This window comes from Triticum dicoccoides, chromosome 7B (assembly GCF_002162155.2).
Source record: "Triticum dicoccoides isolate Atlit2015 ecotype Zavitan chromosome 7B, WEW_v2.0, whole genome shotgun sequence".
Lineage (NCBI taxonomy): Eukaryota > Viridiplantae > Streptophyta > Magnoliopsida > Poales > Poaceae > Triticum > Triticum dicoccoides.
The window spans coordinates 670,881,307-670,896,056 of record NC_041393.1 but is presented as its reverse complement, the minus strand read 5'-3'; positions in this window follow the sequence as shown (position 1 = coordinate 670,896,056).

Sequence of the window (14,750 nt, the reverse complement as noted above, 5' to 3'; positions counted from 1 at the left end):
AATCCTTCGCCCAACACTGTGATGGCGTTTGTCATCCTGCTGTCGAGGCGGGTACGATCCACTCCTTGGGGGAGGGATGGGCACTCGACGTCGATCATCACGATCGAGTCGGTGATCATACTGCTCACGGTTCTTGTACTGATCACGCCGGTCTCCACGTCCCTCACGCCTCGGGGGCGATCTTGGGCTATGGGCCGACTGGACTGTATTTGCAGCGATGGGTCTGCTGTGAATCCTATTCCGCGACTGCGATACAGCTGAATTTTGATCCCCTGCCGCCCGGAGTAATGCTGTGGTCTGTAACAAGCCTCTGCCAGCCTCTGACTGGGAAGGCTGAATCGACTCTGCTATACGGGTTGCAGCTGCTAAATTCTGAACCGGAGTTCGATATATCTGAGTCGGTGGTGGAAAGAGTTGACATCGACTGGATTCTGGAACCCATTGCCGCGCACGCTCATCGAGTGCTCGCTGGAGGTTCTCCAGTCGAGTGCGCTCAGCCAAGTTGGCCAAGCGCGCGTCCTCTAAGGCATGAGCCTCGGGGGTTTCTCCAACGATAGGAGTGTGCAGCACATCCATGTTCCGGCAGCAAAGTTCTTCCCTCTACAGCGAAGTGAGGGGCTCGGGAAGATACTCTTCGTGGGCATGCAACGGATCGCCTCCGCCGTCGCCTCCGTCGGTGCGGGGAAAGCCGGGAGGACTGCGTGGTCCATCGACCATCAGAACCTCCGCCGCTGGATCACTACTGTCGCACTCGGATGCAGTCTCTATCGAGCCAGTCGACAGGTCGAACAGGCCGTAGAGAGATTCGTCGGGCTCGATCACCGTGACTTGGGGGGTGGCTGACTGGCGAGCCACCGCGTGCCTCACCCACCGCTGAAGCCTCGACCGACCGGAGCACTTGCGCCGGTGGGAAACAGGAAGGGAGGACGACACAGGATCCGACCGATACTGGGTCGATGGTTGCCGCAGGAGGACGCCGCGGACGCACGCGCGAAAGTGCGTCGCTTCGCGGACAGGGAGCGCGTGGACGTCGAGTGGAGCCTCCTGAAGCCAAGCGGAGTCGTCAGCGATGAACGTGAGCGCGCCGAGACGGATCTCGGCGGCCCTCAACCAAAACTCCGCCTGAAACCATGATGAAGGAGATCGAAAAAATCGCAACTTCTCCAATAAGTCGCTAATACACCTGCCCCACGGTGGGCGCCAACTGTCGTGGTTCTAAGTCTGACAGTAGTGTAGGGTGGTAGGTATGGAGAAGCAAGATCCTAGCTATGGAGTAGTTGTATACGCAAGAGGTTTACGAGTTCAGGCCCTTCTCGGAGGAAGTAACAGCCCTACGTCTCGGAGCCCGGACGCGGTCGACTGGATTATGTGTATATGAGTTACAGGGGTGCTAACCCCTTACACTGAGGAGGGGGGTGGCTTATATAGAGTTCGCCAGACCCCTCCGGCCCTCAGTTATGTAGGGTTTAAGGTACATTAAAATCGGGCGTTACTGGTAACGCCACAAATAAAGTGCTATGATGACCACAAAAGCTACTCAATGACCGACCGTTTGCGTATAGAGTGACTTTAGATCTCCTGGCTGTCGAGTGGTTGGCTTCATGGTCGAGTGTCTTCGAGTCCGTCGAGTGGAACACTTCTGAGTCGATTGACAGGTGGTTTCTTCTAGAGATGTCCTTGGGGAGGGTAGTTTGGACAGGTCCATGACCCTACCCTAGATACATAGCTTCATCAGCGGGCGCACCCGGGCCGCCTCATATCCGCCCCATACTTGGGCTGGATATAAGGGGTGCCGGTCTGCCCAGGCGTTTGATTCCCGTTTGAGACGTCTTACTGGGTCATATTTTTCGTGTCGGGTCAGTGATCGGGCAGGCCGCCCGGGCGTTTGAGGCCGATTTGGAGAGCCCAGCTGTAGATGCTCTTAGGGTTGCTATCTGCGACTCGCCGACAGTAGTCTGACAAGTAGAAATGCGTATGGTATGTAATATGTTGGCTCGGTTTTTCAACAGAGAACATTGTATTTACATTGGTAACCCAAACAGTCTTGTTGGAGAAGCTCAACAACAAACGTGCTTACGTAAGTGTAGCCAATTTCCGGCGCAAGAAAATACGTGCTGCTGGAGCGGATATTTTTCTCCTAGTGGAATTGTAGAAGTGATGCTGGTATTGATGAGTCCGGGCTCATGGCGAGTGGTTCGCACGCACGAAACCGGAATAACAGGTGACGAGGACTCGGTTCACCCACTCTCCAGGTGTGTTACATTCTTTGCCCGAGCCCGTGCACGCTCACACTCCTCCTCATGTTATCGACGAGTAGATAAAGCAATTGTTCATCAGGCCGTGCCAAATAAAATACGGACGCCCCATACGTAATCTATAGTAGAGGCATCTGCATATGTACATCGACCTTGGACGTGGTAGCTAGGTTCCAAAGGGTGTGTCATGGTCTCATGAAGGGAGGTATCATGGCTGGTTCACGCATTGTTCTTCGCAGGAGCAGCCTCAACCACTCCATGTAAAGGCATCTCCAACACGGGCCCGTTAAAGCGCTCTAAAATGTTTAGACCGTACCCTCCCAGTACTTTTAACCATCCAACGCGAACCACTAAATTGAGTCGGATCGGTCTTAACATCCGGAAGCACAGCCCGGATCCAGATTAGGAGAGCTTTGTGGTAGTCCACACATCCGTCACGTCGGACTCTCGTACCCCACAATCTCTACGAAAACACTCTGCCGGCTTTAGAACCCGCCGCATGCCCACATTCACACGGCCTGACCGACTGTCCACGTACTTGCATTCATGCCGACGAGTCGCTTGAGAGACCTATTTCGGTTGCCCGTGCTTTTCTGCCTACTTATGAGGCTATGTACCTAGGGTAGGGTCAAGGACATGTCCAAGATACCCTTCCCAAGGACATCTTTAGAAGAAATCACCTTTCAATCGACCATCAGAAATGTTCCACTCGACGGACTCGAAGACACTCGACCATGAAGCCAACCACTTGACAGCCAGGAGATCTAAAGTCACTCTGCACGTAAACGGTCGGTCAATAAGTAGTTTTTATGGTCATCATATCACTTTATGTGGGGCGTTACCAGTAACTCCCGATCTTAATGTACTTTAAACCCTACATAACTAAGGGCCGGAGGGGTCTGGAGGACTCTATATAAGCCACCCCCCTCCTCAGTGTAAAGGATTCGCACCCCTGTAATTCATACGCACATAATCCAGTCGGCCGCCTCTGGGCTCCGAGACGTAGGGCTGTTACTTCCTCCGAGAAGGGCCTGAACTCGTAAATCCCTTGCGTATACAACTACTCCATAGCTAGGATCTTGCCTCTCCATTCCTACCCCCTACACTACTGTCAGACTTAGAACCACGACAGTTGGTGCCCACCGTGGGGCAGGTGTCTTAGCGACTCATTGGAGAAGTTCCGATTTTTTCCGATCTCTTTCATCATGGTTCCAGGCGGAGTTTTGGTTGAGGACCGCGAGATCCGTCTCGGCGCGCTCACGTTCATCGCCGACGACTCCGCTTGGCTTCAGGAGGCTCCGCTCGACATCGACGTGCTTCCTGTCCGCGGGGCGACGCACTTTCGCGCGTGCATCCGCGGCGTCCTCCTACGGCAACCGTCGACCCAGTATCAGTCGGCCCCTGTGTCGTCCTCCCTCCCTGTCTCCCACCGGCACAAGCGCTCCAGTCGGTCGAGGCTTCAGCGGTGGGTGAGGCACGCGGTGGCTCGCCAGTTGGCCACCTCCCAAGTCGCGGCGATCGAGCCCGACGAGTCCCTCTACGGCCTGTCCGACCTGTCGACTGGCTCCGTAGAGACTGCATCTGAATATGACAGCAGTGATCCAACGGCAGATGGTCGATGGACCACGCAGTCCTCCCAGCTTTCCCCACGGCGGAGGCGATTCGGCGCATGCCCACGAAGAGTATCTCCGCGAGCCCCTCACTTCGCTACGGAGGGAAGAACTTCGCCGCCGGAACATGGATGCGCTGCACACTCCTATCGTTGGAGAAACCTCCGAGGCTCATGCCTTAGAAGACGCGCGCTTGGCCAACTTGGCTGAGCGCACTCAACTGGAGAACCTCCAGCGAGCACTCGACGAGCGTGCGCGGCAACGGGTTCCAGAATCCAGTCGACGTCAGCTCTTTCCACCACCGACTCAGGTATATCGAACTCCGATTCATAATTTAGCAGCTGCAGCCCGTATAGCAGAGTCAATTCAGCCTTCCCAGTCAGAGGCTGGCAGAGACTTGTTACAGATCAGGGCATTACTCCGGGCAGCAGGAGATCAAAAGTCAGTTGTATCGCAGTCACGGAATAGGATTCACAGCAGACCCGTCGCTGCAAATACAGTCCAGTCAGCCCACAGCCCAAGATCGCCCCCGAGGCGTGAGGGACGTGGGGACCGGCGTGATCAGTACAAGAACCGTGAGCAGTATGATCACCGATTCGATCGCGATGATTGACGTCGAGTGCCCACCCCTCCCCCGCGGAGTGGATCGTACGTGCCTCAACAGCAGGATGATAGACGCCATCACAGTGTTGGACGAAGGGTCCCAGTCGACCCCAGGGTGCCAGGATTTGATGCGAGATCCATTATCATTCAAGGTTTGGTCGACATGAACAGAGCTCACCGAGAAGGTCATGACAGAGATGTACCCACCAGCAGCAGAGTACACGTCTCAGGACCAGAGTGTTTCAGCAGAGCCATCAGGGCCGCGGTGATTCCTCCCAACTTCAGGTTAGCGACTAGAGTCAGTAAGTTCATTGGTGAGCAAGGTAGTCAGAATCCCGACTCGACTGCTAGAATCATACGACTTCACGACCCTACGGAAGCATGTCGATCCAAATCCCACTATGAATCCGGATCAGGTAGAATCCATTTGAGTCGCGATCCAAATCATAGAATCCTATACAAAACTAAAAATCCCGACTACAATATGGACTATGTTCGATTCTACTAATTTATCTAAGCCATTTGTTTAGTTGTTGCAAAATAGTATGCCATCATCCAAACCAATTTTCATATACCTCATGGGCCTTTATTCCCCTCCCAAGTCCAAGCACTCAGCTGCCGACACCTTTGATCTAGCTCTCAAAAACCCTACATTGAAATTGAGTATCAGGCTTGTCGACAAATGGAATTGGCGTGAAAAGGAGGATGCTTAAAGATTGATCGGAGAAGAAGAGAAAGACCCTTCAAGGTTTAGCACTACAGGTCAGATAGACAAGTGATCGACTATTCATGTACTTCAAAAAGAACCCAAGTAAATTTCATTTATTGAAGGTTTAAATTTTCTATATATTTCCCTCTCATATATGTTCCATACATGCGAGCTAGATGGCAGGTTAGCTATAAAAAGAAGTGGAATACAACTAGCATTGATGTGTACGTTCTTTGCTCCATATTTAGTGTCAAAACTCTATAGAACCCATATAAATTTTTTGTGTGCATACAAAATATCTTATTTGATTAAATCTAGTAGAATCCTCTATACCATGACTCGATCTTACGACTCGATTCTGTCTGAGGAAAATCGATCCGACTCCGAATCCCGACTCTGACTACCTTGCTGGTGAGTCCAAGCCTGATACTTGGCTTGAAGACTACCGAGTGGTTGTTCAGATTGGCGGCGGCAACGATGAAGTGGCCATGCAACACCTGCCTCTTATGTTGGAGGGCTCGGCCAGAGCATGGTTGAATCAGTTAGCGCCCAGCAGCATTTACACTTGGGAAGATCTTGCCCGAGTGTTTGTCAGAACGTTTGAAGGAACTTGCAAACGACCAGCAGGGTTGACAGAGCTGCAATCTTGTGTGCAGAAGTCGAATGAAACTTTGAGAGATTACATCCATAGATGGATCACGTTGCATCACACGATAGAGAATGTATCTGATCACCAAGCAGTCTGTGCCTTCAAGGAAGGCGTTAAATACAGAGAGTTAAACCTGAAATTCGGTCGAACCGGAGACATGTCTCTGAGTCGAATGATGGAGATTGCCACCAAGTATGCAAATGGTGAAGAAGAGGACCGGCTCCGGAGTGGCAAGCTATGTTGGAGGGCTCGGCTAGAGCATGGTTGAATCAGTTAGCGCCCAGCAGCATTTACACTTGGGAAGATCTTGCCCGAGTGTTTGTCAGAACGTTTGAAGGAACTTGCAAACGACCAGCAGGGTTGACAGAGCTGCAATCTTGTGTGCAGAAGTCGAATGAAACTTTGAGAGATTACATCCATAGATGGATCACGTTGCATCACACGATAGAGAATGTATCTGATCACCAAGCAGTCTGTGCCTTCAAGGAAGGCGTTAAATACAGAGAGTTAAACCTGAAATTCGGTCGAACCGGAGACATGTCTCTGAGTCGAATGATGGAGATTGCCACCAAGTATGCAAATGGTGAAGAAGAGGACTGGCTCCGGAGTGGCAAGCATAAGTCAGTCGCCCACGAAACCGGAGCAGGGAACTCCAGTCGGAAGCAAAAGCGGAAAGCCGAGCCAACTTCTCCTGGAGAAGCCTTAGCCGTGACTCAAAGAAAGTTTAAAGGGAAGCCCAAAGGGTCTTGGAACCCTAAGAATGTGAAGGACAAGGAAGGGAATGACGTGATGGATTTGTCGTGCCACATCCGCACAAAGAAAGATGAGGAGGGTAAATTCATTTACCCGAAACATACCACTCGACAGTGTCGGCTCTTGATCCAGCAATTCCAGGGAAAACAACCCAAAGATAAGGAAAAGGAGTCAGACAAAGTTGAGGACAAAGAAGATAGTAATGATGGATATCCCCAGGTCAATTCCACCCTGATGATTTTTGCTGATGTTGAAAGCAAAAGTCGATTGAAAGTTATCAACCGAGAAGTGAATATGGTCGCTCCGGCAACACCAAGTTATCTGAAATGGTCTCAGACTGCCATCACATTCGACCAGTCCAATCATCCGACACACATAGCCACCCCTGGGAGGCCAGCTTTGGTGGTCGACCCAGTCGTCGAAGGCACTCGACTGACTAAAGTTTGATGGATGGTGGCGGTGGCCTAAATATACTATAAGCAGAGATGTTGAAAGGGATGGGCATTCTGATGTCCAGACTCAGTACCAGCAACATGTGTTTCCATGGAGTCATTCCTGGAAAGAAGGCTTAGTCACTCGGCCAAATTGCTCTTGATGTGGTTTTCGGCGATTCCAACAATTACCGCAAAGAAAAGTTGACGTTTGAAGTTGTGGATTTCCAGAGTGCTTATCACGCTATTTTGGGCAGGCCAGCTTATGCACGTTTCATGGATCGACCATGTTATGTGTACCTCAAATTGAAGATGCCTGGTCCCAAAGGTGTGATCACTATCACTGGCAATCGAAAGAAGGCGGAAGAGTGCTTTCAGAAAGGCTCAAAGATCGCCGATGCTCAGATGGCAGTGGTAGAGCTGCGGGAATATCAGAAAACTGCAGACCCGAGTGATTTGTTGCGAGACAAGAAGCCCGCTACAGAATCAGCGTTTCAGTCGTCCGGTGAGACAAAACCGATTCACATTCACCCGACCGACCCCAATGCCGTTCCGACCCATATTCTACGACACTCGACTCCAAATAGGAAGAAGCGCTCATCCAGTTCCTCCGTGAGAACTGGGACATCTTCGCATGGAAGCCTTCCGACATGCCGGGTGTTCCCAGGGGCTGGCTGAGCATCGTCTACGAGTCGACTCAAAGGTGAAACCTGTCAAAGAACATCTTCGTCGGTCCGCTGTCCAGAAAAGAAAGGCCATTGATGAGGAGGTGGCTCGGCTCTTAGCATCGGAGTTTATCCGAGAGATTTACCACTCCGAGTGGCTCGCCAATGTTGTCATGGTCCCCAAGAAGGACAAGTCACTTCGCATGTGCATCGACTTCAAACATATCAATCGGGCCTGCTCGAAAGATCATTTCCCTCTCCCCTGCATCGACCAAATGGTCGACTCGACTGCGGGATGTGAGCGCTTGTCTTTTTTTAGACGCTTAATCCGGTTACCATTAGATCCATCTGTATGGACCCGACGATATCAAAACAGCTTTCATCACTCCATTCGGGTGCTTCTGTTATGTCACCATGCCATTCGGCCTCAAGAATGCCGGAGCCATGTTCATGAGGATGATTCAGAAGTGTCTGCTCACTCAAATCAGTCGGAATGTGGAAGCATACATGGATGATATTGTGGTAAAGTCATGGAAAGGTTTCGACCTGCTGATTGACCTTGCTGAAACATTTGCCAACCTCAGGAGGTATGATATCAAGCTTAACCCATCAAAGTGCACATTCAGAGTTCCTGGCGGAAAGTTACTCGGTTTTCTCGTTTCCGAACAAGGAATCGACGCCAACCCAGAAAAAGTTGGTACTATACTCCGAATGAAACGTCCTGTATGTGTGCACGATGTCCAGAAGCTTACTGGTTGCTTGGCCGCTTTCAGTCGATTCATCTCTCGTCTCGGCGAAAAGGCATTGCCTCTTTACCGACTGATGAAGAAGTCAGACAAGTTCGAGTGGACTCCTGAAGCTGATACAGCGTTTGCATAGCTAAAAGCACTGCTTTCCACCCAGCCGGTGCTTGCTACCCCGATCAGCAAAGAGCCTTTGCTACTTTACATTGCAGCCACGGGACAAGTCGTCAGTACAGTACTTACGGTCGAGCGGGAAGAAGAAGGAAAAGCCTTTAAAGTTCAGCGCCCATTATATTATGTTTCTGAAGTTTTGACCCCATCAAAGCAAAGATACCCTCATTATCAGAAGCTTGTGTATGGGATTTATATGACCACGAAGAAGGTTGCTCATTACTTCTCTGACCATTCCATTACAGTCCTCAGTGACGCCCCATTGTCAGAGATTCTGCACAACAGATATGCAACTGGTCGAGTGGCAAAATGGGCGATTGAACTCCTTCCCCTAGATATCAAGTTTGAGGCAAAGAAAGCCATCAAGTCCCAAGCAATAGCAGATTTCATCACCGAGTGGATTGAACAGCAACTGCCGACTCAAGTTCACTCGGAGCACTGGACCATGTTCTTTGATGGTTCTAAGATGCTGAATGGTTCCGGTGCTGGGGTAGTGTTGGTTTCCCCCCGAGGAGATAAGCTCAGATATGTGCTCCAAATTCACTTTGATTCCTCCAATAACGAAGCAGAATACGAAGCACTTTTGTATGGGTTGCGTATGGCTATTTCACTCGGCGTCCGACGCCTCATGGTCTACGGCGACTCAGATTTGGTGGTTAACCAAGTGATGAAGGAGTGGGACGTTAGAAGTCCAGCCATGACTGGTTACTGCAATGCAGTGAGAAAGCTAGAGAAGAAATTCGAGGGGTTAGAGCTTCATCATATACCACGACTGAAAAATCAAGCGGTTGATGATTTGGCAAAAATAGGTTCCAAGAGAGAAGCCATTCCCAGTAATGTGTTTTTGGAACACATCCACACACCATCAGTTCAAGAGGATCCTTTCACCGAAGAAGCCCCGCAGCCAAAAAGTGTCACGGATCCGACTGAAATTGAGGTCCCAGCTGTGGTCGACCTGATCATGGAAGTCTTGGTCATCACGCCCGACTGGACAGTGCCGTACATCGCGTATACCCTAAGGAAAGAGCTCCCAGAGAATGAAGAAGAGGCTCGACAGATTGTCCATCGATCCAAGGCCTTTACTGTGATAAAGGGACAGTTGTACACTCGAGGACCTGTATAACACCAGAAGAAGGTCGGATAATCCTTGACGATATACACTCGGGGACCTGTGGTCATCATGCGTCCTCTCGGACCATTGTGGCTAAAGCATACCGAGCAGGGATTTATTGGCCAAGAGCAAATGAAATGGCGAAGGAGATAGTCGACAAGTGTGAAGGATGTCAGTTCTATTCCAATATGTCACACAAACCCGTCTCAGCCTTGAAGACCATGCCACTCGTCTGGCCCTTTGCTGTTTGGGGATTAGATATGGTTGGACCACTGAGAACTGGCAGGAGCGGCTTCACCCATGTACTGGTGGCAGTCGACAAGTTCACTAAGTGGATTGAAGCTAAGCCTATCAAGAGTCTTGATGCGAGCACTGCTATCAGCTTCATGAGAGAGTTGATATTCAGATATGGAGTTCCGCACAGCATCATCAATGATAATGGGTCAAACTTCGATTTCGACGAATTCAGAGCCTTTTGTGCTTCTCAAGGCACGCGAGTCGAGTACGCTTCCGTCGCTCACCCCCAGTCGAATGGACAAGCAGAAAGAGCAAACGGCCTAATTCTCAAAGGATTGAAATCCCGGTTGATGCGTGATCTCAAGCACGCAGCAGGCGCGTGGGTCGACGAACATCCTTCAGTTCTTTGGGGATTGAGGACCACTCCTAATCGGTCGACTGCGCGAACTCCATTCTTTCTGGTCTATGGAGCTGAAGCAGTTCTGCCGAGTGACCTGCTTCACAATGCACCCCGAGTCAAGCTCTACTCTGAAGATGAAGCAGAACAAGCCCGGCAGGACGCAGTCGACCTCTTAGAAGAAGAAAGAGAGATGGCCTTGATCCGCTCGACTATCTATCAGCAAGACTTGCGTCGATTCCATGCCAGAAATGTGAAGAGTCGAGCCTTCCAAGAAGGAGACTTGGTCCTCCGAGTGGATCAACAGAAGCCACACAAGCTCGCTCCTACTTGGGAAGGCCCCTTCATCGTCACCAAAGTTCTCCACAATGGAGCGTATCGTCTTTACAACGTCGATTGCCAGTATGATGAGCCACGAGCTTGGAATGCGAAGCTGCTCCGCCCCTTTTACACTTAAATACTCACTCGGATGAGATGTAATAAAAAGTACCTCCGTAGTTTGTTTATCAAAGACAAGAGTGTTATAATTTTCCCAGTGATTGTTGTTGCTTTTGTTTAAATTAGCCGGGTTACTCGCGCATTTGCGCGGCTAGAATAACACCTTAGGATTTGTTTCCTCTGCTAACTATATAGCCTCTCACTCAACCATTCTTGATTAAATTCTCCTTCAATTGTATGTCATTATAGAAATAAAAATTAAAAATCCCAATGTAACATGCAAGTGCATTAGGTTGTTAAATAATTTCCTTGGCATGTGAGGTTGGACGACCGATGCAAAACCATATATGGGCTTTCTCGCCAATCTTGGTGGTTTTTCATCTTTGATCCTGTTTTCCTTGCCACTCAATTTGTATCCTTGCTCAATTTGTTTTTGAGTAATTCCCTACCAAGAATTAAATCAAAACATGAAAGGCATGTATGGAAAATTCTCTTGTCGCACACATATCAATCAATGGCCGCATTCTTAGTTTCCTTTCCTAACTACTGCTGCATACCAACATATGAGTTGCCCCCTTGAAAGCTTATATTCATGATGATCATGCACATGTTGTTTTGTATTATCTTGTATTCTAATGTTTTCATTAATTATAGTCATGAAAAGCTAATTATACAACAAATGTGTTTAGATGTATCTTTATATGAAATTGAAAAGGAATCAAAATAGTATTTGCAAATGCCATTTTGTTTTTACTTTTGAATCCAAATCTCATACAGAAACTATGCTTAGGTTCTTCATCTGAATTTCATCTATTAAGTTGCTAATGCACAATTTATTATCCTATATAGTTGTATATGCTATGGAGTTTTCTTAACATATTGGCTAATCTACAGTTCTACATTATAGTCAATCATCAGTGCACATATGTCATCCTGTGTTGATGAATTGTAATGACTTATATTCTATGGTGTTAATGTAAAATTTAAAGAATAGATTTATCGCCACAATAATAGTTTCTATTGAGAGCCGTGACAATTCATATACTGTAGATATATATATTTCAACCTAATGTAGCTTTACTATTAGAACTAACATATATATACACCTAAAAAATCATTTGATGATTAGATTCACATATTTGATTATGGCTTGAGCGTGTATGATGGGTCCTTAATTATGAACATTTCTTTCTTTCTTTAACCTCGAAATGCACCATGCTAGGTGTGTATTTTAATTTTTGTTGTCAATCTGTTTCACTATGTTTTGTGCAGTTCCAGAGTTCTACTACTGTTACAGATTCAGAGATCCATACATTCTAACATGGTGCACCTATCATTTAAATCATCTTATGGGATGACTTCTTACTGGAAAGTAATTACTATGTCTTCGTCCACTTGATCTTCAACATAGTTTATTTGCATGGCCAAATGGGAGGTGACATAATATATTTGAATCTATTTGATGGGTTATTGTGCGCTCAGTTTGAACAACTTTTTTATGGCACTGAACTCTAAACTTTAAGTTGGCGCATGTGATTGATTAGGAAATAATCATAGCCCAACTAATGCAAACTGTGGTGGCATAGAGGATATAGGTCACTATATATTTAAACAGCTTCATGGCCTTCTGACGCTGTCGTTTCTAGCCATATCAGATATCAGACTCGAATATACCTGCCCTGGACTTATAAACCCATCACTGCTTGCTAGATCGATATCACTGTATAGACTGTCAAGATCTTGCCGCAGACTCTCTAGATCGATATAGCCATATCGATTCTTGGGTAACCTTGTGTAGAACCTTTATGTGTTCGCTCCAGATGGTTGTGGTCCCCTGAGCGCATCTATGGAAGAATCATTTTCTGAAGTATATAAATATGGTTGGCTATAGAGGGGTTGCTGCCATCTCCAGGTCAACTTATGAGCTTTGTGCATGTTTTTTTTTTCTCCGGCGAGATTTGTGCATCTCTGTTGTTGCTACACATCCATGCATGCTTCTTCAGTTGTTTGGAAGCCACGGATAAACCTTTCCTCTCCGTCATGTACAACCTGCAAACGTGATAGCTGAGATTGATGACTGCAGCGGTATTTGCTGCCAAAGTAGAAGAATTTTCATCCAACTTGTCGTAGACCTAATCATACAGACGTAGACTTGAGGAACTTGTTGTACTCGTTAGAAGCCTCCCGTCCTGGTCCCGGAAAAAATGCCTCCTATCGTACGGAACACTGGCATCTAAAGATCCGCTTCACGGTGATTCTCTGCTTGGCAGTTGCTAGCGTTATTGTCGCCAGTCCACATGGCGTATCTTCTGTGCTTCATTATGAAGCAATTTAATCCAATAAACTCGCTTTGTACTAATTAAGGAAGCTGCACAAAGCTGGCTTGCTTGATGGAATCGATCTTCTAGCCACAGACACGCATACGAAAACAATCGATGGCGAAAGACACATGTGTAGTAGATTACGGGGATGTACATGTATTTATACACGACTAAGTGCGGACCAAACAATCGGTGATGTTTCCTACTTCTACACGGAGACGTGCACAATGCGGTGTCTAATCTCTAACATTGCCCCTTTTTCTAAAAACAATAACATATTGCCTTGAAGTATACGGAACCAATTTGCCATACGTCTCCAATTGCCTGAAGCATGTAAATTGCTGCCAATATGCTAATCAATCTATGCCATTCAAATCTCTTAAACTATAGAGTGCTTAATCTCCGCCATTCGTTTTCTATGGTTTTTAATATAATAGATAAATTTCCCAGTCCATCAATCCGTATTGAGTAATAATGAATCTCCCAGTCCCCATAGATTTTCATGCACGGTTTCATTAATGTTGCTCCTAGATTTTCTTCTTTTTTGTCATAACTTTTGCTAGTTTAATCTGAACCATTTTCTGCAGCTCAAAATCTTAATAGGCCATGGTGAATCCGTTTATAATATGGAGGTGAATGCAAACTTGTGGTTTAGCACCATTGCTTCATGCATGAATGCGTTTTGCACTTGGAAAATATTGATAGTGATAGGCCATATTGGAGTCCGCTTATAATTATTAACATGCATGCAAATCGTGTGGTTCTGCAGCTTTCAGGCATGCGTGCATGTCCTAAGAATGTATGCCTCCTGTATTTTCCCTGTATGTGCTTGGTTTTTACCATAAACTTCCCTGACTTTTGTATATCCCTATAAGAACCGGATCGGACACTGATGCCTCATACCTCATGCCTGTCATCTATTGTACGTGACAGTTAAGAAAAACTATTGTACATGACACGTTCATCTGTTTATAGTTGACAATATTTTTACGTAACATTGTCATCTTTAAATCTCAGCCGTTAATCTTTTAGATTAATGGTTGACATAATTTAATCTATGTGGATGAACGTGGTGGCTTATTTGACTTCTATTTTAATTATATAATAGATCCCCCAGTGGGTGGCTTAGCTGCGAATCTGTTTTCGCCTAAGTTTGTAAAAAAAATCCTACCGAGTGACGAGCAAGCCTCTCACTCGGGGGCTTAGACGCGAATCCGTTTCGCCTAAGTATTTGAAAATCCTACCGAGTGACGAGCAAGCCTCTCACTCGGGGCTTAGATGCGAATCCGTTTCACCTAAGTTTGTAAAAAAATCCTACCGAGTGAAGAGTAACCCTCCCACTCAAGGGCTTAGCTGCAGTCCAGTACTCGCTTAAGTATTTAAAAATCCTACTGAGTGGAGAGCAAACCTCCCGCTCGGGGGCTTAGTTGCAGTCCAGTACTCGCCTAAGTATTTAAAAATCCTACCGAGTGGAGAGCAAACCTCCCGCTCAGGGACTTAACTGCAGTCCAGTACTCGCCTAAGTATTTAAAAATCCTACCGAGTGGAGAGCAAACCTCCCGCTCGGGGGCTTAGCTGCAGTCCAGTACTCGCCTAATTATTTAAAAATTCTACCAAGTGGAGAGCAACCCTCCCACTCGGGGGCTTAACTGCAGTC